Source organism: Myotis daubentonii, chromosome 4, assembly GCF_963259705.1.
Source record: "Myotis daubentonii chromosome 4, mMyoDau2.1, whole genome shotgun sequence".
Taxonomy (NCBI): domain Eukaryota; kingdom Metazoa; phylum Chordata; class Mammalia; order Chiroptera; family Vespertilionidae; genus Myotis; species Myotis daubentonii.
In genome coordinates this window covers 71398962-71425354 of record NC_081843.1, presented here as the reverse complement: position 1 = coordinate 71425354, position 26393 = coordinate 71398962, and positions in this window count along the sequence as shown.

Below are 26393 nucleotides of genomic sequence, written 5' to 3'. Positions count from 1 at the left end.
AATAGGCTTGTTGCCCAAGGACAATGGTGTAATTTTGGAGATACAGAAAAGCTGAACTCCATATTTTATTTTGCTTCTCTCTTTTCCATTAAGGAGAATTATCTTGAGATGAAAAATGGTGAGATGAATATGGATAAGGGAAAAGAAACACAATATATACAAAATGATTCTAAAAGAATTTCTACCAGCTCTAAAGGAGACTACCTAACGACTAGAATGAATTCAACCATAAGATAGAAATAGAACTTTCAGAGAAGTGCAGCAGCAATCATCTTGGAATCTTGGAAGACAGGTGATTGCCAAGAGACTAGGAATGCATGTGTATAACTCTGCTCTTTTACAGCAGGAGAAAAGTATACTTAACAAACTGCTCTGAGGGGCACAATTCTAAGAGAGATTATTTTATTGATTTTAAATTACATTTTTCTTTTTAGCACATTAACATTTTGGAAAATAGAAGGAATCTAATGACCAAAGATGAGTACATGCTCCAGCCATCAGAATCAATATAAATTGTTAATGCCTATCAATTAATCAATGATAATTAACTACCACTTGTTCTTCCATTAAGTTACTTGCATTTAACATTTGTGATTCGATTTGAACTCAAATTTATATTCTTTTTTGTCATATAAAATATCTTAGCCAATATGATGTAGCACTGGAATGAACATCTCTAGGGCATATGAAATATGCATTACAGGGAACTACAATTATGAGTGACCAGAATGACATTTTCGGGAATAGATCATAGAATTTTCAAAGCTCAAAGATTTTGGTGTGACCAATATATAGGATTTTTCAAAAAATGTATAGACACTTTAAATAATTATAAAGGCAGTGTTTATTAAAAAAAATACATTTTATTTTCATAATTGAACTATCAGCTGTTAAAGTATGTATACATTTTTGGGGACACCCTGTATTTTATGTCCTCGCCCACCAAAAAACTTTATGATATATTTTGAAATTTTATTAATGGCCAAGACTAAAAGAAATAAGCGATCACAACCATAAGTGTTGGTTTTGAAAAGAATATCATGGCAGCCTTAGCCAGTTTAGCTAAGTGGATAGAGCATCACTCTGTGGACCAAAGGGTCCCCAGTTCGATTTTGGTCAAGGGCATGAATCTCGTTGCGGATTCCTCCCCAGCCCAGGCCCTGGTTGTGGCAAATGCAGAGGGCAACCAATCAATGTGTTTCTCTCATATGGATATTTCTCTCTATCTTTCCCTCTTTCTTCCACTCGCTCTAAAAAAAAAAATCAATGGAAAAATATCCTTGGGTGAGGATTTAAAAAAAAAAAGAATATCATGGCAAGGACAAATGATTCAAAAGAATCTTTAGGCTCTGAAGGCTGAGATTTTTGAAAGGGATACATAATTGTAGGATATTTATATGCTATCTATATATAAAAAAGCCTAAGCGACTGGATGACCAGATGACCAGCCAGTAGCTATGACACATACCACCAGGGGGCAGATGCTTAATGCAGGAGTGGCCCCTGGTGGTCAGTGTGCTCCCACAACCAACCTCCCGCAGCCGGCCAACCTCCTGTGGTCCCTCACCCCACCGGCCCCAATCAGGGCCTACTGTGATCACGGGCCAGGCCAAGGGACCCCACTCGTGCACAAATTCGTGCACTGGGCCTCTAGTTTTCAAAAAAAAAGAAAAAAGAAAAAATGATGTAATCCCTCCCCAAATATATTATTAGTTAATATGATTTCTTAGCATTCTATATATTAGAATTAAATAAAAGGGCATTAAAAGTAAACTCTAACATTTATGGTCAATTGGTTTTAGTCAAAATAGCCAACACAATTCAACTAGGAAGAAAAGTCTTTTCAACAAATGATGCTGGGTCAACAAGGTATCTATGCAAACAAACAAGCAAAGAATTTAGACCCTTTGTACCATACACAAAAATTAACTGAAAGTAGACCATAGACAGGAATGTAAGAGTTAAAACTATAAAACTGCAAGAAGAAAACACGGGAGTAAATTTTTGTGATTTTTGAGTTAGTAATGATTTCTTAGCTATGACATCAAAAGCAGAAGTGATAAAAGATTGACAAATTGACTTCATCAAAATTAAAAATTTTTGTGCACCAAAGGGTACCACCAAGAAAGTGAAAAGGAAACCAGGAGAATGGGGGAAAGTATTTACAAAGCAAAAGTTCTGTTAAGAGACTTGTAGTTAAAATACTGTATATAAAGGACTCTTAAAACTCAATAAAATGACAATCAAAATTTTTAAATGTACAAAGGATTTGAATGGATCTTACACTAAAGAAGGTTATTTAGTATATGAAAAGATACTCAACACCATTAGTCATTAAAGAAATGCCAATCAAAATCATGTGATACCACTTCACACTCATTAGAGTGGCTATAATAAAAAAGACAGACAATAACAAGTGGTTAGGATGTTGAGAAACTGACACTCTCATTCATTGCTAGTGAGAATTAAAATAGTTCAGCCACTTTGGAAAACAGTTTGGCAGTTCTTCAAAATGTTCACTATAGAGTTAACATATGACTCAGCAATTTCACTTTTAAGTACTTATCCAAGAAAAATGAAAACACATCCTCACACAAAAACTTGTATACAAATATTCATAGCAGCATTATTCATAATACTAAAAAGTGGAAATAATCCAGACATCCATTGTCTGATTAACGAATAAATAAAATATGATGTATTAATACATGAAATATTATTCAGCAAAAAAATGAATAATTGATACATGCAACATGAATGGAGTGTCAAAATATTATATAAAAGGAAAGTAGCCAGTCACAAAAAATACACATGTTATATAGTACCAGTTATAGGAAATGTTAGGAATAGATAAATATGTAAAGACAGAAAGTAGCTTAGTGGTAGCCTGGCACTACAAGGAACGGGAGCAGAATTGAGGAGAGGTAAGAGAGTAACTGCTAATTTATACAAGATTTTTTGGGGGAGGGGGAAATGATAAAAATATTCTAAAATTAGGTTACAGTGATGGTTGCATAACTGTAAATATGCTAAAAACCATTGAATTGTACACACTTACAGGTGAACTTTATAATATGTAAATTATATCTCAGTAGAGCTATTTTTAAAAGGCATTAAAAGTGAATAGTTCTGGAACAGATGGAAGAGAAACCAGAGATTACAAGGACCCAGACTGAGTTTACTAAAAATAAATCAAATTGCACTTTTTTCCCCATAGGTTAGGTTAGTCGTTTATTAGATCCAAAAATGCTGTAAACCTAGTGTATCTGGAATTTATTAAGGTAGATTATAAAGGTTTCTCATAATGACCCATTGGGCAATTCAAAAATTTGGGGAAATCCCTGAAAGTTTGAAGGATTCAGAACTGAACAAATGTACCAAAACCGAGCTGATTTAATGAATGAATATCATCGTTAGAGGGATACTTCGTTGAGAGATGCAGTATTATGTATCAAATGTTATTCTGATTAGCATTTTAGTCAATGACTTTGTATATGATAAATAATTGGTAATAATCACTTACTGAGTAGTAGCAACAAAATGCTAAATATTCTTGACAAATGATCTCAATACATTCACTAATATTTATCTGGATACACCTAGTAAAAGAAGCAAGGGGAAATGAAACAAAGGCAAGAAACTTTTAGGGGGGATTAAATTTTTACAAATGGATCATGAATTTGTATGCACCAAGTAACTTTATGAATATTAAACTTTAGGAAAATGGGGTCTCAAGTTATCTAGTTCTATCCTTTATCCAAAGTTCCCCAAATTTCAATTCTGAATTGAGCAACTAAAGCCACTGGAAGGTACATGCAAGCTGAACAATATTGCTACTCTTGGCCAGCACAGGCCCTCATGGATATAGAGCCATGCACTGGCCATGAGCACTGGGTTTTTCAGACATAGAATTTATTTCCTGGGCAAGGAAAGGCTAAGAGACTCTTGGGGAATTAACATCCTAAAAGAATCCATCAAGTCAACCTTCTGCACTGCCAGCCACTTTGAAACAAATCGATGATTCTGCGCACATTTTGTCCTTCACCTGGATTGTATGCTGGCTGTCCCATGGTATTTATTAAAGGTGGAAAAGCCAAGTACAACATGTTTTGGAAACTAAATACCTGGTGTTGACACACAGTTTCTGGATGAGCCATGAGTTAGGGGGTTCCTCATGAACAATGGTCTGTTCACTCAGTGTTTACTGGGAAAGATGTTTTTTTCTTTTTTATTGTTCAGTGAGGATATATTTTTTCTTTGGGGCTTTGAATGAAGTTGGAAGTTATAGTTCTGCCAAAACACAGGTTGCAAAACACTTCTAAGTGACCTAAGCTCCTATGCCAAGCATGAATCACTGAAGTCCATGCTTTCAACACTTTAGTAGAGATCTTTCAAATACAGTGTTTGGCCTGTTCCCCAATGAAATGGATACTCTGCTTTTCTCCCAGGGCTTCTCTCAGCAACCTACCTCCACAAACAATGCAAAATAGAAAAGTGGTAGCATTTCACAGGATAAATGCTGAAGATTACATTTCCTCTCTAAAGCACATATACTATGTGAGGGTTAAAATAATTAATTTAAAGTATTTCATAGCATTGCAATTTCCACCTAGAATGCTCTGATAACATCTCTTTCTTTGGTTATAATAACATAATTTAGGCCAAACCACATGATTACTTTGGTTTGGGTACTGGATTACTTTGCCTTGATTCTAGAGTTTTCAATGACATAGTAAGCCTAACAATACATGCCATTTATTGAGAAAAGTGCTAAGCAGTTGTGCCAAGTATATGACACACAGCATTTCCAGACCTTGTAACATTCCTGTAAGAGAGGTATTACCGTTTCCATTTTCTGTATGAAGATACTGGCACTTAGAGTAGTTAAGAAACTTGTGCAGACCTCACTAGTTTTAAGTGGCAGTCAAGATTTGAACCCGTTTGTCTAACTCCAATTTATCACCCTCTGTCTTGAGTTGGGTAAGCCAGTCCCATATTCCTTACTTTCAGGTTTGCAAAGCTATGTTATTGCTTAAGTGGGAATATGTATATATGCTTGCAAGACTCTACTACATATTTTTTTAAAAGTAATGAATTTTAGGTGAAGAAAAGAATATTCCACTCAAGGGTATTTATTATACATGATTTAAGTCTTCATTTTATAAAAGTTATGGTTGTCTCATCTGTTTCTTCATAGCATAGATTATTTTCTTAGTCTAAAAATACACCATTGTTCTACCTATCTTAAGTCCTGGGTCCTAAGGCTTACTTTTTTATTACTTCTTACCTTTCCTTTTTCTTTCTTCCTTCCTTCCATGGGAATATGTATATATGCTTGTAAGACTATACTACTCCCATCCAAATTTTGATAGTGTCCATGTTACCACACTATCAAGCATGGGCATCATAGCTTATTTTCAAATTTCATATACTCCCTTATTTATTAGGAAATCAGTGTTTTGGGCTAAATCATGTGGCCCTTCAGACTAAACAAGCAAATAGCTAGTAATACCCCTTGGTCATTAGCTCCACTTTTACTGCTACTCATTTGTTCTTTATTTTGAGTTTCTGAACAGTCTTTTATGTGAAGGCAAAATAGGTCACCATATCTGCTCCCAGTTGTCTTTCAAACGAACATTTTATTTAAAAATTTCTTACAGGGGTCAGACCATTTTACAACAAAATTAAGTATGGGGAAAAATAAATGCCACTTGTATATATTAGACATACATAAAACAAATTTTTGTTTTTGTCTTTGTAGTCTAGAATAAAAGTTTGAATTAAATTTCTCTGAAATAGAAAGGGTAAGACTTAACTTTATATAAGCCAGTAGGCTGCTTTCTATGACAAGAAAAGAAATAAAAAGGTCAGAGTTCTTTCAAAAGCCATAGGGAATGAAAACTTAAAGCATGTATCATAAGTGGTGGAGTAGAAGAATTGTGACCCATAAAAGAAAACAGAAAAAAATTGATTTAGCAAGGAAGAAATTAGGCACAAACACATATTTTCTCCTGGTATTAATACACAAAATATTAAAAACTCATTGCAGCCCTAACCGGTTTGGCTCAGTGGATAGAGCATCGGCCTGTGGACTGAAGGGTTCCAGGTTCGATTCCAGTCAAGGGTATGTACCTTGGTTGCGGGCACATCCCCAGTAGGGAGTGTGCAGGAGGCAGCTGATCGATGTTTCTCTTTCATCGATGTTTCCAACTCTCTATCCCTCTCCCTTCCTCTCTGTAAAAAATCAATAAAATGTATTTTAAAAAATAATAATAAAAAATAAAATAAAAACTCATTGCAGATAGCAATGAGAGCAAAATAGAAGAGATGGAGAAAGCAAGAAAGAGCAAAGACTGTCATATGTCATATTTTATTTTTTTATGGTTAGTTAATATCATTTTAAACTTTAACCAAGTGTATGATGCTCTAATTTTTTACTGGAGGTCTATAATGTGAACTTATACATTTGATATTTCTGGAAAACTTGGCTTTTATTATCAGCACTCTCTCTGCAAGATGCTTCTTTGAGGCAAACATTTTTGTGAGATATGAAAGATTAGTGATGTGCCAAGGACTGAGAATAAAAGATCTAAATGGTCTCTAATATCCCAAGAAGAGAAGAGGAAATACGATTATTTGTGGGAGAAAACCAATCTCAAAACATCCTCATAATTCAACATCATAATGAAGTTTAGAGAAGTTATGAAGTTCCTCTTTCAGGATTTTACTGTGGGCGTCTTCATTATAAAGTCACTTGGAATATCATAAATGCCAAATATGAAAGAACATAATGTAAGGTTTAGGGAGCAGGGAAATTCTTGACTGGTTTTTGAAAACCCATATAGGGGGAAGCAGTAAGAACTGCTGGCTTGAATATGCCATGAGGACAAGTATCTGAATCATTCATGTACTAGCTATGAGGGAAAGTATTGCTAGCCAGATCATCATGCTTAAAAGACATGGTGATGTTACAGAAGTCATCTGTGGAACAGGTTCTAGACAGATATGAGGTATTTATAAAAGAATACAAATGTAAGTGACAATCATGACTAGGACAGACTCATATAAACCATCAATCATGACTCTTTTGTAATAGGGAAACCTTCAGAGGATATATTTGCCCTTATTACTCATTACAATTTTGGGTTTTAGATGCACTTAAATTTGACTTGTGCAGTCAACAGAGGTATGCTATAATATAGAGAAAAATGTATATATTATATTATTTTCTTGGCAATAAAGTTTGTATTTATTCTAGAAGAAAAGGGTAAATGAAAGCAGTAATTTGGGTAAGACAACTTGTGAGAGGGAGAAGGAGGTACAAAGTGGTCTTCAAAGGGCAGAGTATGCATATGTTAATATATTATAATGCATGAAGTTACTGATCCAAGTTTTAAATTATATTAAACTGGTAGACCCTGTGGCAATGATCATGATCATGAGCGTGAACATAAGCATGGTAGACTAATAGCATTAATGGCCGCAGTTCTTTAATGGTTCAGGTCCTTTGCCATGTGACTTTGCAGTAATTACCTTCTGAAGGTAAAGAATATTTCCTTCTTTTTTTAATATATATTTTTATTGTTGATAGTATTACAGATAGCTCCCATTTTCCTTACCTCTTGAAGCATGTGGCTGATAGGATTTAGAAGATATGACTAAGCAGAGACTTGGAAAGGTGTTTGCACATTTCTGCTTGTGCTTTTTCCTTCTTTCACCATGACAACAGCACATCTGAGCAAACCTGAAGTATGAGATCCATGTGGAGTAGAAGTGAGCCATCCCAGTTAACCCAACCACAGTCAGCCTGGATCAGCCATTAGCTAACCAACCCCAATACTCCATATCTGTCTAGAACCTGTTCCACAGATGACTTCTGTAACATCACCATGTCTTTTAAGCATGATGATCTGGCTAGCAATACTTTCACTCATAGCTAATACATGAATGATTCAGATACTTGTCCTCATGGCATATTCAAGCCAGCAGTTCTTATTGCTTCTCTCTATATGGGTTTTCAAAAACTAGTCAATGCTCATTGTTATATACCACTGAGGATTTGTGGTTAATTGTTACAGGGCATTTTTGTGGTCATAGAAGACCAATTCAGTGGGTAAGGTGATTATACTTGTAATATCCAAGATGGCCAAGTGATTTCTTAAGGATGGACAGAATGAATTACATTATTTTGATTATTTGTTACTTTAAGAATTGTTTTGAATAGAGGGATGATTACATTTCAAAGAATTTCATAAACATGTCTTCCTTTATAGAAATCAATTATTATTATTTTTATTTTTTTTATTTTTTTTTATTGCTTAAAGTATTACAAAGGGTATTACATATGTGTCCATTTTATCCCCCCGCCCTAGACAGTCCCCTAGCCTCCCCTATTCCCCAGTGTCTTATGTCCATTGGTTATGCTTATATGCATGCATACAAGTCCTTTAGTTGATCTCTTACCCCCCTACCTCCTGCCCCCCAACCCTCCCCGGCCTTCCCGCTGCAGCTTGACAATCTGTTTGAGGCAGCTCTGCCTCTGTATCTATTATTGTTCAAAAGTTTATAATGGTCTCTATTGTCCATGAATGAGTGAGATCCTGTGGTATTTTTCCTTTATTGACTGGCTTATTTCACTTAGCATAATGCTCTCCAGTTCCATCCATGACGTTGCAAATGGTAAGAGTTCCTTCCTTTTTACAGCACAATAGTATTCCATCGTGTAGATGTACCACGGTTTTCTAATCCATTCATCTACTGAAGGGCACTTAGGCTGTTTCCAGATCCTAGCTATGGTGAATTGTGCTGCTATGAACATAGGGGTGCATATATCCTTTCTGATTGGTGTTTCTGGTTTCCTGGGATATATTCCTTGAAGTGGGATCACAGGGTCAAATGGGAGTTCCATTTTCAGTTTTTTAAGGAAACTCCATACTGTCTTCCATAGTGGCTGCACCAGTCTGCATTCCCACCAGCAGTGCACAAGTGTTCCTTTTTCTCCACATCCTCTCCAGCACTTGTCGTTTGTTGATTTGTTGATGATAGCCATTCTGACAGGTGTGAGATGGTACCTCATTGTTGTTTTGATTTGCATCTCTCGGATGATTAGTGACTTTGAGCATGTTTTCATATGTCTCTTGGCTTTCTGAATGTCCTCTTTTGAAAGGTGTCTATTTAGATCCTTTGCCCATTTTTTGATTGGATTGTTTATCTTCCTTTTGTTAAGTTGTATGAGTTCCCTATAAATTTTGGAGATTAGGCCCTTATCAGATATGACATTGGCAAATATGTTTTCCCACACAGTGGGTTTTCTCGTTGTTTTGTTGATGGTTTCTTTTGCTGTGCAGAAGCTTTTTATTTTGATGTAGTCCCATTTGTTCATTTTTTCTTTAGTTTCAAGTGCCCTAGGAGCTGTATCAGTGAAGAAATTGCTTCGGCATATGTCTGAGATTTTGTTGCCTTTGGATTCTTCTAGAATTTTTATGGTTTCCTGTCGTACATTTAAGTCCTTTATCCATTTTGAGTTTATTTTTGTGTATGGTGTAAGTTGGTGGTCTAGTTTCATTTTCTTGCATATATCTGTCCAATTTTCCCAACACCATTTATTGAAGAGACTATCTTGGCTCCATTGTATGTTCTTGCCTCCTTTGTCAAATATTAATTGAGCATATTGGTTCGGGCCGATTTCTGGGCTCTCTATTCTATTCCATTGATCTATATGCCTATTCTTGTGCCAGTACCAGGCAGTTTTGAGAACAGTGGCTTTGTAATACATCTTGATATCTGGTATTGAGATCCCACCTACTTTGTTCTTTTTCAGGATTGCTGCAGCTATTCGGGGTCTTTTTTTATTCCAGATGAATTTTTGGAGAGTTCGTTCTAGATCTCTGAAGTATGCTGTTGGTATTTTAATGGGAAGTGCGTTGAATTTATAAATTGCTTTGGGTAGTATGGACATTTTAATGATGTTGATTCTACCAATCCATGAACACAGTATGTTCTTCCATCTGTTTATGTCTTCCTCTATATCTTTTTTCAACGTCCTGTAGTTTTCTGAGTAGAGGTCTTTTACCTCTTTAGTTAAGTTTATTCCTAGGTAGCTTAATTTTTTTGGTGCGATGGTAAACGGGATTGTTTTTATAATCTCTCTTTCTGAAAGTTCACTATTGGTGTATAGAAATGCCTCAGATTTCTTGGGGTTAATTTTGTATCCTGCTACATTGCCAAATTCATGTATTAAGTCTAGTAGCTTTTTGATGGAATCTCTAGGGTTTTGTATGTATAATATCATGTCGTCTGCAAATAAGGACAGTTTTACTTCTTCTTTTCCAATTTGGATGCCTTTTATTTCTTCTTCTTGCCGAATTGCAATGGCTAACACTTCCAGTACTATGTTGAACAGGAGTGGTGAGAGGGGGCATCCCTGTCTTGTTCCTGTTCTTAGGGGAAATGGTGTTAGTTTTTGTCCATTGAGTATGATGTTGGCTGTGGGTTTGTCATGTATGGCTTTTATTATGTTGAGGTATGATCCTTCTACTCCCACCTTGCTGAGAGTTTTTATCAAAAATGGGTGTTGAATTTTGTCAAATGCTTTTTCTGCATCAATTGATATGACCATGTGGTTTTTTTTCTTTCAATTTGTTTATGTGATGTATCACGTTTATTGATTTGCGGATATTGTACCATCCTTGCATCCCTGGGATAAATCCTACTTGGTCATGGTGTATGATCTTTCTGATGTACTGCTGGATCCGATTTGCTAAGATTTTGTTGAGGATTTTGGCATCTATGTTCATGAGGGATATTGGCCTGTAATTCTCTTTCATTGTGTTGTCTTTACCAGGTTTTGATATTAGGGTGATGCTGGCTTCATAGAATGAGCTTGGAAGTGTTCCTTCCTCTTGAATTTTTTGTAGTAGTCTGAGGAGGATAGGTTTTAGTTCTTCCTTGAATGTTTGGTAAAACTCCCCTGTGAAGCCGTCTGGTCCTGGGCTTTTGTTTGATGGAAGCTTTTTGATGACTGCTTCAATTTCTTCCATGGTTATTGGCCTGTTGAGATTTTTAGATTCTTCCTGATTGAGTTTTGGAATGTTGTATTTTTCTAGGAATTTGTCCATTTCCTCCAGGTTGTCTAGTTTGTTGGAGTAGAGTTGTCCATTTTTTTTTTTAACAATCATTTGTATTTCTGTGGGGTCTGTTGTTATTTTGCCTCTATCATTTCTGATTTTGTTTATTTGGGTCCTCTCTCTCTGCTTCTTGGTGAGTCTGGCTAGAGGTTTGTCAATCTTGTTTATCCTTTCAAAGAACCAGCTCTTGGTTTCATTGATTTTCTGTATTGTTTTTTTGGTCTCTATGTCATTTATTTCTGCTCTAATCTTTATTATCTCCTTCCTTCTGCTCACTCTGGGCTTTTCTTGTTGCTCTCTTTCTAATTCTTTGAGTTGTAGAGTTAGATGATTTACTACCATTTTTTCTTGTTTTTTGAGATAGGCCTGTAGAGCTATAAACTTCCCTCTCAGGACTGCTTTCATTGCATCCCATAGGTTTTGGATTGTTGTGTTTTCATTGTCATTAGTTTCCAGGATGTTTTTAATTTCTTCTTTGATCTCATTGGTAACCCAATCAATATTTAATAGCATGCTATTCAGCTTCCAGGTGTTTGAGTATTTTGGGTTGTTTTTATTGTAGTTTATTTCTAATATTATGCCATCGTGGTCTGCGAAGACGCTTTTTATGATTTCAATCTTCTTGAATTTGGGGATACTTTGCTTGTGACCCAATATATGGTCTATTTTTGAATATGTCTTATGAGCATTTGAGTAGAATGTGTATTCCCTGGCTTTGGGGTGAAGTGTTCTGAAGATATCAATTAAGTCCATCTGATCTAGTGAGTCATTTAGGATTGCTGTATCTTTGCTAATTGTTTGTTTAGAGGGCTTATCCAGTGCTGTCAGTGGTGTATTAAAGTCTCCTACTATGATTGTATTGTTGTCGATCTCTCCTTTGATATCTTCCAGGAGATTTTTTATGAATTTGGGTGCTCCTGCATTGGGTGCATATATGTTTACCAGGGTTATATCTTCTTGTTGTATTGATCCCTTTAGTATTATGAAGTGGCCTTCCTTATCTCTTGTTATGGCCTTCACTTTGAGGTCTATTTTGTCTGATATAAGTATTGCTACCCCAGCTTTCTTTTCCTTTCCATTTGCCTGAAAGATATTTTTCCATACTTTCACTTTCAGTCTGTGTGAGTCCCTTCTAATGAGGTGGGTTTCTTGTAGACAGCAGATGTATGGGTCATGTTTTTTTATCCATTCAGCCACTCGATGTCTTATGGTTGGAGCATTTAGTCCATTTACGTTTAAAGTTATTATTGAAAGGTACTTGTTTGTAGCCATTTCTTTTTTGTGTGTGAGTGGCTGTTTTCTTTCTGAGCTTTTTATCTCTTCTTTTTATACCAGTCCCTTTAGCATTCCTTGCATTGCTGGCTTGGTGGTGATAAACTCCCTTAGCCTTTTTTTGTCTGTGAAGCTTCTTATTTCCCCTTCAATTTTGAATGATAGCCTTGCTGGATAGAGTATTCTTGGATTCAGTCCTTTGCTTTGCATCACTTTGTAAATTTCAGTCCATTCTTTTCTGGCCTGATGTGTTTCTGTTGAGAAATCATTTGACAATCTAATGGGAGATCCCTTGTATGTAACTTTCCGTCTCTCTCTTGCAGCCTGTAAGATTCTCTCTTTGTCCTGAACATTTGCCATGGTAATTATGATGTGTCTTGGTGTGGGTCTTTTCGGGTTCACCTTGTTTGGGACTCTCTGGGCTTGTGTGACTTTTTTCTTCCCCACCTCAGGGAAGTTTTCTGATATTATTTCTTCTAATAGGTTTTCTAATCCTTGTTCATCCTTCTGTTGTTCTGGTACTCCTATTATTCGTATGTTGTTTCGTTTCATGTTATCCCAAAGCTCCCTTAGGCTCTCCTCCTGTCTTTTAATTTTTTTCTCCAATTGCAGTACATTTTGGGTGTGTTTTGCTTCCTTGTCTTCTAATTCACTAATTCGGTCCTCCGCTTCTCCTAGTCTACTGTTGATACTTTCAATGGAGTTTTTCATTGCAGCTATATCACTCTTCATTTCTTCTTGGGTCTTACTTAAGTTGTTGATTTTTTCATCTGTTTCTTCTAGCTTCTTCCATATGTTATCGATTTTTTCATCTGTTTCTTCTTGCTTCTTGCAGAGGTTGTCGATTTTTTCCTCCATCCGGTTTATGCACTCTAGGACCCTTATTCTGAATTCTTTTTCTGTCATGTTGCATGCCTCTGTATTACTTAGCTGCTTTTCTGGAGAGTCCTCCTTCTCTTTCCTTTGGGGGTTTCTTTGTCTACCCATGTTTGATCTCACTGACATATCTAGACATTGAGTCGTTCAGTGGTTGCTCCCTTGGTGGCAGTGACTCCTTGGTCTGTGGTTGCTCTTCGGGCGGTCGCGGTAGCAGCTGCTCTTTAGTTGGCAGCAGCTCCTCTGGTGGCTGCTGTTCACAGCTGTGGTGGCCCTTCTGGCTGGTGGGGTGAGGTTTCACGTACAGCTGCTGTTCCTCAGCAGAGGATGTGGTGTTCAGGAGGTTGCTGTTGCTTGGATCTGCTGCGTTGATTTAAAGGTACAAAATACAACACAACAAGGCACCACGTACCAGGCACTATACACAAATATATTCACGATATTAATAACCCCAGATAAAGGTGACCACCCGAATTAAGAGAATTAGGGGATAAGAAGGAAGAGAAAAAGATAAAAGAGAAAAAAGAAAAGAAAAGTGGGGACCAAAAAAAGGAGTGCAAAAATAAAATTGGGAAAAAGGAGGGGGGAAAATAAAAGCGAGAAAAGAAAAGAAAAGAAAAGAAAAGAAAAGAAAAGAAAAGAAAAGAAAAGAAAAGAAAAAAAATAGAGTGAAAAGAGAGAATGAAGTGGAAGAGGGGAAGAGACTTTTTATATGAGGAGAATACTCCTATAGAACAGCCATTAATCCCAACAAATTCCAGCAACAGCTCCCTGGATATGAATGCAAACTAGAAACAACCAATAATATAACGATGAAAATAGAATGGAGAACACTAATCCCAAAATAAAATAAAGAGAAAATAAAATGGCACTTTAAAAAATGGTAAAATGGTAGCAGTAATAATACTGGTTAAAAATAAGAAGGTAGTAATTAAAAGGGTAAAATCAGTTGATGGAAAAAGAAGAAAAAAAAAGAAAAGAAAAAAAAGAAAAAGAAAAAAATTGGTTTCTTAGTTAAAAGGTGAAAAAAGAAAAAAAAAATTGCAGTAGTGAAGGTCCTTCGTTTCTTCTATTCTTCAGTGTGGCTCGCCTTAGACCTGCCAGGTATTCAGGAGAGTGTTGAGTTTCCCTGCGATATACTGTTCCTCTGTGTTGTAAACCACAGTCCTTATTGTAAAGCAGGCCGAATTTATTTCCCAGACTGCCTTATTTTGTGTTTAGCAAAGAGTCAGTTTGTGGGTCAGCCTCTGGGTGGCAGTTTTCTGGGGTTGGCCTCTGAGGCTATAGGGCCTCTCTGTCCAGTGGAAGTTCACTGCCCAGAGCTGACTGCGTAATAGTTAGTTACCGGCGCTGTGTTGTTGCTGGGATTGAAAATCCCTCTATAGGCCAGACCCTGTTAACTCCCAGGGACTGATAAGGTTATTTTAATCCTTGATCTCGTACAGGGTGGAATCTGGGTGTGGCTGTGCTCCTTGCCTGGGGGCTGGGAGGAGGAGTCTCACTCTCTGGAGAGAATGGCTGCCCCAGTCTTGGGCTCAGGGGTGTCTCAGCATTCAATTCGCTGCCACCTCTCCCGGCTCCCCCTCTCTCCCCAGTCTCTCCCCAGATTCCACTCCTCAGCACACTCTCCCTCTCTTCAGCACAGGTGAGTGTCTGTATCCGAAATGTCCCATGAACAGGATTCAGTGAAAACAAACAAACAAACGCCGGCCGCGGAAACGGGGAAGGCTTGGTTTCTGTAAGCTTCTTCTCTTACCGGGACTGCATGGTCAGGTCAGCTCTTCAGGCTGCCCCCTTTAGGCTCAGTCCTCCATGATCACAGAACCCAGCTCTCAATTTCCCTGGTGGTGCCAGGAATCCCAAGGTTCTCCTTTCCCCCATCAGGGGCTGTGCCTGTCCCAATGGACGCGGCTGTCTGCCACGTGGTCTCCCTCCGACCCTCTGGGCTCAGAGGTCTGGCAAACTTTCCTGCCCAAATCCCTGGTTTTTTTACCTTTCCAGGGGAGTTCTGCTCTTCCCGGCTGCAAACCGTCTCACCAGCTGAGCAATTTCGCCAATTCGGTGTGGGTGTTACTAGTTTCAGCTGCTCATTCCATTTGCTCCCGGACACGACCTGGGACGCGTCTGCCTATATCGCCGCCATCTTCTGTCTCCGGAAATCAATTATTGTAAATATTTTATCCAATGCATTAAAAATGAAATGTTATCTATGCGACCTTCTACTTAGATGAATTAATTACAAAAATATATTTTAAAAACCATAGAAAATTTTGATTTATATGTGGAACTAAAATTAAACCTAATTTTTATGTGCTTCTATTTTTTAAAGTTTCATAATTGTTAGCATCATTGATTATTTACCATGCACAATGTTCAAAGAGAGAGTTACTACTATTATCCTTACTATGACAAAACTGAGGCCCAGAGAGGCTAAGAAACTTGTGTGGAATCACATGGCTACGAAGTGGTTGAGCTAGGATTTAGTGTCTTCAAACTCCACACTTTCAGCCCCAACACTTCACTAGCATGAAAAACAAGGAAATAATTAAGTGCTGGATTTGGCAATACACTTGTGGTTTTCTCTTTATTTTTAAGACAGTATTTCAGTGTAAATGTATTTTAATCTTTTGCAAGTGCCCAATTCTTGTAATTGCTTTTAAATTTAATAAAGCGAATGAAGGAAATGTGAAGTTAGGCATTTGGGTACCAGCTGCTAGTTCTATCCCTTTATTTTTAGAGATCTTTATACAAATGCATTAACCACTTTTGTTTTCATTTCCATCATATGCATAATTGGGGCAATAGCATTTGATTCATTTTAAAAATATTACTGTGTGTTTCTTCCATTAAAAGATACAGAATAATTGCATTATTATTATTATTATTATTAGTTGTTGTTGTTGTTGTTGTATTAATACTTAAGTGTGGTAGTGGATGCTAAAACCCTCTGTGCACAGTGTTCACAGTCCTAGGCTGATAATAAACTACTGCTTTTCCACTTCCAGGCAGTCAGGACTAATAATAGTAATAGCTTGTGAAAGATCTAGGCCTGTTGAAAGCAGAGTACACAACTTTTATTTAGTTAACCTGACTAACAATAGATACTTATACACATGAAACTTAGATATGCTTAACAGTTACACTTTCAACTACTGTGGAGGAAAGTTGCAATATGGGATATGCTTGACTTGGGCTAATCATTATGTTATAGACACCTACAAGAAAAAAAGTTAGAACACTTCACCCAGTTTTTAGGTGCCAGCTGGAGGAAATGAGTGATACAGATAATTTTTTATATATATTTTTATTGATTTCAGAGAGGAAGGGAGAGAGAGAGATGGAAACATCAATGATGAGAGAGAATCATTGATCAAATCCACAACCTGGGCATATGCCCCGACGGGGAATTGAACCGTGACCTCCTGGTTCAGAGGTCAACTCTCAATCAGTGAGCCACACCAGCCAGCCAATTTTTACTTCGTTTTCAAGCAGTTTTCCTAAATTTGTTCCTGTTATTCTTAAAAATCATGGAATGATCACATAGTGGAAAAGGCATGGGCTTGAAGCAGAAGTTCTTAACTTTTTGTACCATGGTTCCCTTTGGCAGTCTTGCAAGGTCAATGAATACTTTCTCAGAAGAGTGTTGTTAGTGCAAAAAATAAAGTTCACAAGGGGAACCAAATATAATGAAATGTAGTTATCAGAATATTTTTAAATGTTGCAATGCAGAACTGTATGTGTTTCTTTATTAATGCACTAGAGAACTTGACAGTATGTTTAAAATACAGGAAAATTAAATACTGAATTTTAAAGATATAATGTGAAGGCTAGAATGAGAACATTAGGTATGAGGTGATCTTTAATTTACTCCCTTTCAAGTATTGACCACCAACAATTTTGGTGTGGAGCGCTGGAAAGTAACCCAGTGCCTGGGTTACCAGAGCTAGAATCCTCCACTTCACCATGTTACCAACTACAGAGTGCCAAGTGCCAGATAGGCTTCACTCATATGTGACCCAGCAGTGATTTTAAAGTAGTAATATATGTAAACTACTGGCCTGGTGCATGAATTCATGCGCTGGTGGGGTCCAGCCGGCCATCGGGGGTGGGCTGGCTGGGGTAGGGGGTTGATTGGGGGCAGGGCCGGCCAGGGCAAGGGGCCACAGGCGTTCCTGTCGTTCTGCCCTTTGGTCTATTTGTATATTACCCTTTTATTATATAGGATGGTAGTTTGACATATCTTTTTCAACTGTATAGTGACATGAAAATATCTGCTATTTCTATTGGTGACTGTGATGAACTGAGTTCGTCCAAATCTCATATGTTGAAGCCCTAATTTCTAAAAAGATGGTATTTGGAAGTGGAACATTTGGGGGGATAATTAGGTTTAGATGAGGTCATGAGGGAGAAGTCCCCATGATGGGCTTAGAGGCCTTATAAGAGAGGAAGAGGCCCCTTTACTATGTAAAGCTACAGTGAAGAGGTACCAGCTATGAACCAGGAGAGCTCTCACTGGAACTCAACTATGCTGATGTCTTGATCTTGAACTTTTCCAGCTTCAAGAATTTTGAGAAATAAATGTTGTTACTTGTAAGCTTAAAAAGAAGAAATAAAAAGGAGGAGGAGGAGGAGGAGGAGGAGGAGGAGGAGGAGGAGGAGGAGGAGGAAGGAGAAGAAGGAGGAGGAAGAGGAAGAGGAAGAAGGAGAAGGAGGAGGAGGAGGAGAGGAAGGGGAAGGGGAAGGGAAGGGGAAGGGGAAGGAGAAAAAACAAAAGAAGAGAGACCAGAGCTCTCATTCTCTCTCTTCTCTCTTTTTCTCTACCATGTGAGAACACAGAAAGAAGGCAACCATGTACAAGCCAGGAAGTGGTCCTCGCCCAACACCAGATCTGGCAGCACTTTGATCTTGGACTTTCATGCTTCCAGAACTGTGAGGAATATATGCCTGTTTTTTACGACATCTGATCTATGGTATTTTGTTATGGCAACCCAAGCTGACTAAGACAGTGATAGACGCAGGTATTATCAATACTACTGAGGTTTGTTGTATACATTTAAAAGGAAAGGAAATCCTTATTTAGAAGTTATAAAATCTACACTAATAAAAGAGAAAAATGGTAATTGGCGTACGACGATACCCTTTTCATTGGCTAATCAGGGCTATATGCAAATTAACTGCCAACTATGATTGGCAGTTAACTGCCAACTAAGATTGGCAGTTAACTGCCAACAAGATGGCGGTTAATTTGCATATGTAGGCACAATGCAGGGAGGCGAAAGGGAAAGCAGGAAGAAGCCCCCTGCCACTGACAGTGATCGGAAACCCAGGGGGGAGCTAAGAGCTGGGGGGCAGGGTCCCCGCTGCCCGGGCCGGACACCTCAGCCAGAGGCGTCAGGCCTGGGCAAGGGGCCGATCCTGCGATTGGAGGGTGATGGGGGTCAACGCCTGAGGGCTCCCAGTATGTGAGAGGGGGCAGGCTGGGCTGAGGGACACTCCCCCCCCACCACCCAGTGCATGAATTTCGTGCACCGGGCCCCTAATAAATATATAAATTGGCTTTCCTATAAAAGTTCCTAGAACTGAATTTTTACTTTCATTTTATTGTCATTTTTACTTTCCAAGCTTGTTTTTTTTTTTAATTTATAAAATGAGGGAATAAATGTGGACTTTATAGTGTTGTTTCATGATCAAATGAGATAATAAATATGGGAAGGTTCTGTAGAGTATAAAATGATAAACAAATATTAGCTGACTTTATTACTTTAGTATGTCTTCATACTTGCATCCTTAAGGAAATTCTGAATTTGTTTTGAATTCAAACTACATATAATAAGGTTTGAATACAGTTTGTTCTCTCATAGACTCAAATGATCTACCATCAGCTTCTATTTAAGGTTGAAGAGAAAAAGATGAGATAAAAAAAATAAAGGAAGCTAAATAAAACAAAGCAGGAACTAGAGAAAGGAGACAAATTAAAGCTAGCTCTTTTGCCCTCTTCATTTTTAAGTTGAGGTCGAACATACATATGGCAAAGTACATAAGATGCACTAATCTTAAGGGTATGAAGCTTAATGACTTTATGCTTATGTAGAGGCCTGGATAACAATGACCTACATCAAGCTATACTCCCGGAGTTTCCTTCATGCTCTTTCCCAGGCAGGTCCCTCTGAGATAACCACTAGTCTGACTTCAACACCATAGATTAATTTTGTCTGTTCTTGAACTTAATGTAATGAATCATCTGGTGTGTAGGCTTTTATGTCTAGTTCTTTGCTCAATATGTCTGTGAGATTCCTCCATTTGGTTGCATGTTATCAGTAGTTCATTGTTTTTATTGCTGTGTAGATCCCCTTCACTTTTACCTTTTATCTTGTTCAGAATCCTACTAATTCAACCAATAATCTGTAGCACCACTTTAGAGATGGACCAAATATGACGACCAGTTGCCCTCTTAAAGGAAGTAAAATTTTCAAAGACAGCTCCATCTTCCAGTTCCCCATCTTTCCAATTCAGGGAGAAAACTATTTCATTGTTTTTTGGTATCCTTTCTTTCTCTAGGTCTGGAATACATAAAAATGTAAATAATCTGTAGTGTGAAATGAGATAAAATGAGCATTTTTGTGGTATTTTCTGTCACCATCTTTGAGCAATTTTTCAATAGACCAAATCAAGATAGAATGAATAATAACTATTGTTATAAGCTAAAGAAAAAGAATATCTAGATCTAACATTAACAATAGAACAGCAGAAAATCATCTGTGAATCTAACGTGAACTTCTTTGGCAATTTGTGAGTATAACTCTGGATCCATCATATTAAAGATTGTTATGCTTGTAGAAAAGCTGAGAGGCTAAAATCTGTTTGCAATTACCAAATCAAAATGCAATTAACTAGTCACTGGGAACAAACAATGATGTCTTTAAATGCTCTTTTGGAAATGTAGAATTGGTAACGGGGATCAAGTTCCCAGGGTTCGGATGTTTTCACTTATGAGCCTTCCTATGAAATGTCGGTCTGAAGACCACTGCAATAGTTTGTCTTAGGAGAGAGAGAGAGAGGCAGAGAGAGAGAGAGATGGAAAATAGAAAGCAAATGGCATCGGGGCTGCTCTTATTCTCAGAACACTTCAAAGGAAACGTTCCCTCCATTCCCCGAGTCATTTTGTTTTGATCTCACTTATAATGTATAAATACATTTCAAACTAAGGATTGAATTTTGCTGGCACATGATCTTTTTTCCTTACAAAATATTACAAGAAGTGTCTCAGATATGGCTGAGATGTATGATTGGGGTGGGGGAAAACTTTGCTGTTTATGAAAATAGAATAGTTCATTTCTCTTTCACTAGGGCATAACTGACAAGGTAGAAATGCTCATTTCCCCCCTTCTCATTTGCAACAGCATTTCTCTAGTGTTATGATTTCCTATTCATTGGATATGTATTAGCTATCTGTTGTTTCTCCTAAAATCAGTCTTTAGTCTGCCTTTGATATAGCTTTTAATGGAGGGCAAAAATATGAACATATATTCATAGTAGTGCCAATTATAATAGCATTGTTTATACTTTGGATACTTGTCCATTATAAGGGACAATAATTCAGTGAAATTAATAACCATTTTCTTTCTATTTCTTCTGATACTGTACCAGTGAAGGTGGGAAAGGGTAGTGGAAGCACTGGGAGCTTGGATAATCCATAAGCTTTTTCTTCTATTGAGTCTTATTCACTACCAGTTCCATAATGACGGTTTCAGGAACAGAATAGCTAGGAAGGATTCCTCTGAATTCAGTTAATGTCTGAAGTACACACTGGGCTCACTCAGGAACTGTGGGCTCTAGAGGTAGATTATTTGACCCTAAGAACTTCAAGCAAAAAACTAGGAAAAATACCTATTTCTCTAAGGAGTGCTTCCCTCAGCAGAAGTAGCTATGAGCTCACCCCTAGTGATTGAGGGCTTGGGCAAAAGTATGGTTAGAAGTCTTATATATTTGTCTAAATAAACATTGTACATCAAGAGAAATAAATACTGTTAAATAAAATGTCCTAACCTTCTGTTTTGACAGAGTGGGGAGAACAAGTTAGAGCTCAGAACTCTTAGACTCCTCAGAGTTCCCAGCTAGAATGGGGCAGTGTAGAGGGAGCTGATCTAGGCTCTGCACCCCCCCACTTTATCCAAGACCTCAAGGTACCATATCTTCTGAATTCACATGTGGATGCCCTAGTCCTCTGGCCAAGCTCCAACCACAACCCTGCAAACACTGAACCCAAGGCAGGCCTCCAGGCTTAGGGGTACATATATTGTTGTTGTAGAGGTAGCCCCCAGGACATCAGACCTGCATAGACATCTGCTCATGCCTTTCAAAAACTGTTTGAGGCACTTCCATCCAGCCTGGACTCGAAATAAGGTTTTCCCTTGTTCCCAGAGAAACCTCACCCCATTGGGAGGGGTATGCCTGGAGGAGACCAGAGCATAGCCCTTCATGGAAGGGATCCTCTTGCTCATGCCTAAGACAGTACTGAATATTTGCTCTTGATTTTATGAAGGGGTGTCAGACAGTTCCAAAACCTGCCCTTTAATGTACAGGGACTGTGGCAGAGACTGCAGATTCAGAGATGAGTTAGTTACCACCATTGAATGAATGACTCCCTTGTGAAAAGACCACTGTAAAATGCAAACACTAACACGGACAGAGGGGACCACTATAATGTGACTCTGTCTCTCAGAGGAGCTCACTGCTCTCATTTAAAGGGTGGTGCAGAAATCCAGACCCTGGCTGGTACAGCCACTGATTCATGTTTTCTAAGAGACATAGATGCTTCTATAAACAGCTCTCCACTTAGTTTGTGCTTGAATCCTGGCCCATGGATTGTTCACCACTCCTTTTCCTCTGACTGCAACTTTGCAGTCATAAGCTGGTGAGAAGGGACCCTCCCTGGCCAGCCAGTGCCCAGATCAAACAATCAGGGAGTTAGAACCTTCTGTAGCTCCACCTACCAGTCATCCTGAGCAGTGGGCGCACACACCTGTGCTCTTCAGGGCCTAGAGGACCCTGGGAGATGGCCTTGCTGTCCCTTGATTTTTCCATCCTGCCCAGTTCCAAATAGATCATCTGAATAACAGACACATCTGGAAGACAAGACACTTTGCAGGACTACTGGTCCTGTCCCTTCCACAAATTGAGGTTATAAAAAAATAAATGTGATATATTAAAAGAGACCTAGTAACCAGATGCAGCAAATCTTTTTTGATCCTTATTTAAACAAGCCAACTATAATAGTGTTTTAGGAACAACTAGGTAAATTTGAATATAGTCTCAGTATTAGATGAGGTGAAAATTGTAGAAAGGGAAAGATGGAAATTGTTGACTTGGGATCAGAGAGGAGAATAAGCCTGCAAAAACAAACAAAAAAAAATCTTGCTGACAAATCTAGAAAAATATGTCTAAGAATTTATGGTGATGTGATTGCTGGGTGGTGATAATGTTGAAGTTTTTCTTTTCTCATTCTCTACAATGTTTGCATACTTTTATAGTACATGTATTGTTTAAAATAATTGGACAATGTAATATTATATTCCTATTAGTTTTGAAAACTACTACACATCTCTCAACCTATTCTTCCAGACTAGCTCAGACCTGTTACAGACCCCAGAGCAAGTTGTGATATAAAAATTAAGAATTCCCAAAGGTATTGGCAGACAGAACCACATTAATCTTTTACCCTTGTAAGTTTACTGAGTTAAAGTTTAATGTTATCTCTTCAGCTTCCACAGAAGGATGAAATGGAAACATCCATTTGAAGCATGAATTGTGGAACTGTAATAGAAGCCATTTTCTATTGTTTCATGTGGTATCTCTTAAGCAAGTACCTAATTTATGAATTCTCTCTAGAGTTCATTGCCTGCAAAAAATTGTCTTTCTTTTTATCAATTTTTTTCTGGACAAGAAAACTAATCTATCAGGTTTTCCTGTTATCTTGGCTGCTGGAGAACTCAGATATACATTTTGCATGTAATTTCATTAACTAACTAATTACCTAGGAGCTTGAAAGAAGAATCTCTTTTCTCTTTACAGCCAATTATTATGTCATAAGAATCTATTTTAAAAACAATTCTAATTGATATTTTCTGCTCATATAATCATTTTCTACACCATTTAAAATTCATTGTGGGAGAGGTAGAATATTAAAAGAGAAAAAAAATGACTGCCCTTAGATCTCTGTAGAGACTGCAGGCAACTTAACAAGTAGTAGATGGTGTTTCAGAGTATCTGCCCAAACCACAGCTCTTCTCACTTTCTCTGAGTAGTGAGGTCTATGGGGGTGAGCCTCCCACCCCCCACAACTGGATCAGATGGACACACAACCAAATCCAAGTGTGAAAGTCTCTACTCTTGGCATTTGGAATTGAGGCAATTCTCTCTGGTCTTGACTGCTTACTCAGGACGCTGTGAGGCATAAATTAGCCAACACTTAAAGCAACCACCTGTAGTAGTCTCTGTTTATTGTTGAAAAGGAGTACAACTTAAAACAAACCCTGTTGAGTCATCTTATTTTTCCTTATTCCAAAGAAGGATATTGGAAATAGGAGATTATTCTAAATTCTGAAACCAAAGAGAAGCAAACACAATAGTATAAATCCTCTGCAATATTCAGTAAAGCAGCTTTAGTGAGGTGGGTGGGGCAGGAGTAAGTTATCATCATCTGGGGAGTGATACCAAAAGCACATTTCCAGGCAACATCTCCCTCCTCCCTGTCAAGGAAGCAGGCTGCAGGAAGGCTTGTTTTTAAAGGCTGCAGATAATTAGGATGCCTACCTACTTCCTGCCGCCTCTAAGAATGCCTACCTACTTCCTGCCGCCTCTAAGAATGAATAAAGAAAGGATCTGTGTCTTTTCCAGTGGTGACTATTCCACTGAGTGTCATTGCAAAACAGTGATATATGAGTAATGTCCCCGCCGAGGAAGTGTACTTGGCTATTAGCTTCCTCCATCGACTCCATCTTGGCAGTTTCATACAGCAATTTTGTTGTTGCTGGTGTACCATGTGGCATTTAATGTGCTGTTTCCCCGACTTCAGGTTTAGTATGATCATTGGAGTTGTTCTCCAGGAATTATGAATTACGCCAATCCATGTTCTGTCTCATCATCTCAGCCTCTCTCACTAAGTAGGTTGGAATAAGAATTCTCTCTTCTCCCAAACAGAAATAATAAGGTAAGCTTTCAATAAGCGGTCACTAATTTTAATTGAATTAGAAGTAAGATCACACTATTTTAGTGACCTAAGATAGCAACTCGTTAAATAAGTTCCACCTGGTTTAGAAATGTCAATGGGTTTCTCAGATGAGACAGGCTCAGTCCTATTACAACTAAAATGGGGCAATGAGAGTGGCTAGAATTGGGTAAATCTCTACCAGATCAGGGACCTTCTATGAATTTACCACACTCCCCACCCACCTCCCAACAGACTCATTCTGTACAGATTTCTGATCACTTCATTTTCTGATTTTCATATGTCTGTTTTTTAAAAAAGTGATGTATTCTCAAAACAGACACAGATGTGAAATCTAATTTCTTATTGGAAATGACAAAACATATAAATATTTGGCAAGATACTTATTTCACATATTTCAAGATTTCAAAAATAGTCATCAAACAAAAGAAAAGCTAGATAGCAGGGTGGTCTTTCTCTGGTTTCTGTGTTCCTTTTTCTAAAATTCCCACGATGGTCTATTGTCAGTATGACTTAGAAAATACAGAAACTTCATATATAATAGAAGGTATATAAATATATTATCAAAAATAATGATATAAGAGAAAAAATAGTAAATGTTATTTTAGTTTTATTTTTCATATTTGTAATTTTATGATTGTTAAAAAATTTTTAAATCTTTCAATTATAGTTAACATTTGATATTATATTAGTTTCAGGTATACAGCATAAAATGTTATTTTAGTTTTAAAGAATTGAATATGATAATTTATACATTTTAATCTGACCTTGGACTTTCATCAAATCACCTTTGACCAAATGAGCTCTTTCTATTAGAAAGAGAATCAGAACTGAATAATCTTGCTCATTAAATTCTAAGGGCGGTTGCTGTGCAGAACAAAGAAGTCAATGTAATAGCTTTTAAGAAAGAGAGCTGTGAGGAGGCATATACTGATGAGTATGTGTGATTGTGGTGAGTAAATTTGCATTTATATAACACCATTTTTCAGGTGAGACAATTGGTAATATATTTGCTACAGTGCTGTCTGTGATGTAAAATCCATACTAAAGGGGACTGATGTGGCTCCTTCTAAAATACAGGCACTGGGTCTGATGAACACTTAGTTAGCACCTACAGTGTACTAGGTATTGGGCTACGGCAGTGGTCGGCAAACTCATTAGTCAACAGAGCCAAATATCAATAGTACAATGATTGAAATTTCTTTTGAGAGCCAAATTTTTTAAACTTAAACTATATAGGTAGGTACATTGTTATTAACTTACTTAGGGTACTCATCTGGTCTAATTAGCATATTAGCTTTTATTATATAGGATAGTGCAAATTCATTTTGCAACTTTAAAACAATAATTCTTAAAACAGCTTGTATGGCACACAGGACATCCTGGGAGAAATGAGGAATGGTTTAAAAGGTTCAGGGACATGCCAAAATTTGTGCATGGATCCTTACATGACACAACACCAGTTCGGCAGCATTGGGGGACCTGGATACATTTCTCACACTCCAGCCAAGCTCAACCAAAAAGACACTGTTGCATGTATTGCATGAAAAATCTGTTCTTAGCAGAATGGGCTTCTAACTATGTCTTGGGGAACTTGAGGGCTTCTGTGGAGAACCTCAGTTGGGAACCTGAGAGGGAGAGAAAACAACAGCTAGAGGACTGGGGGGGGATTCTGAGCAATGGGGTTTTAAGCTTCCTCTCCCTTTTATCAAAGGAGTCCTTCTTTAATTTCCTTTGTATATTCATCTCCCTCATAAGATTTTGCTTGAAGAAAAGGGTTCTGAAGAAAAGGCTAGTGTTTGAAAACTATACCTTTATCCTACATACATATTGCACCATGTTAAAGTTTTTGTACTTTTTGTATCCAGGCATTTGAGGAACCCAATTAAAAC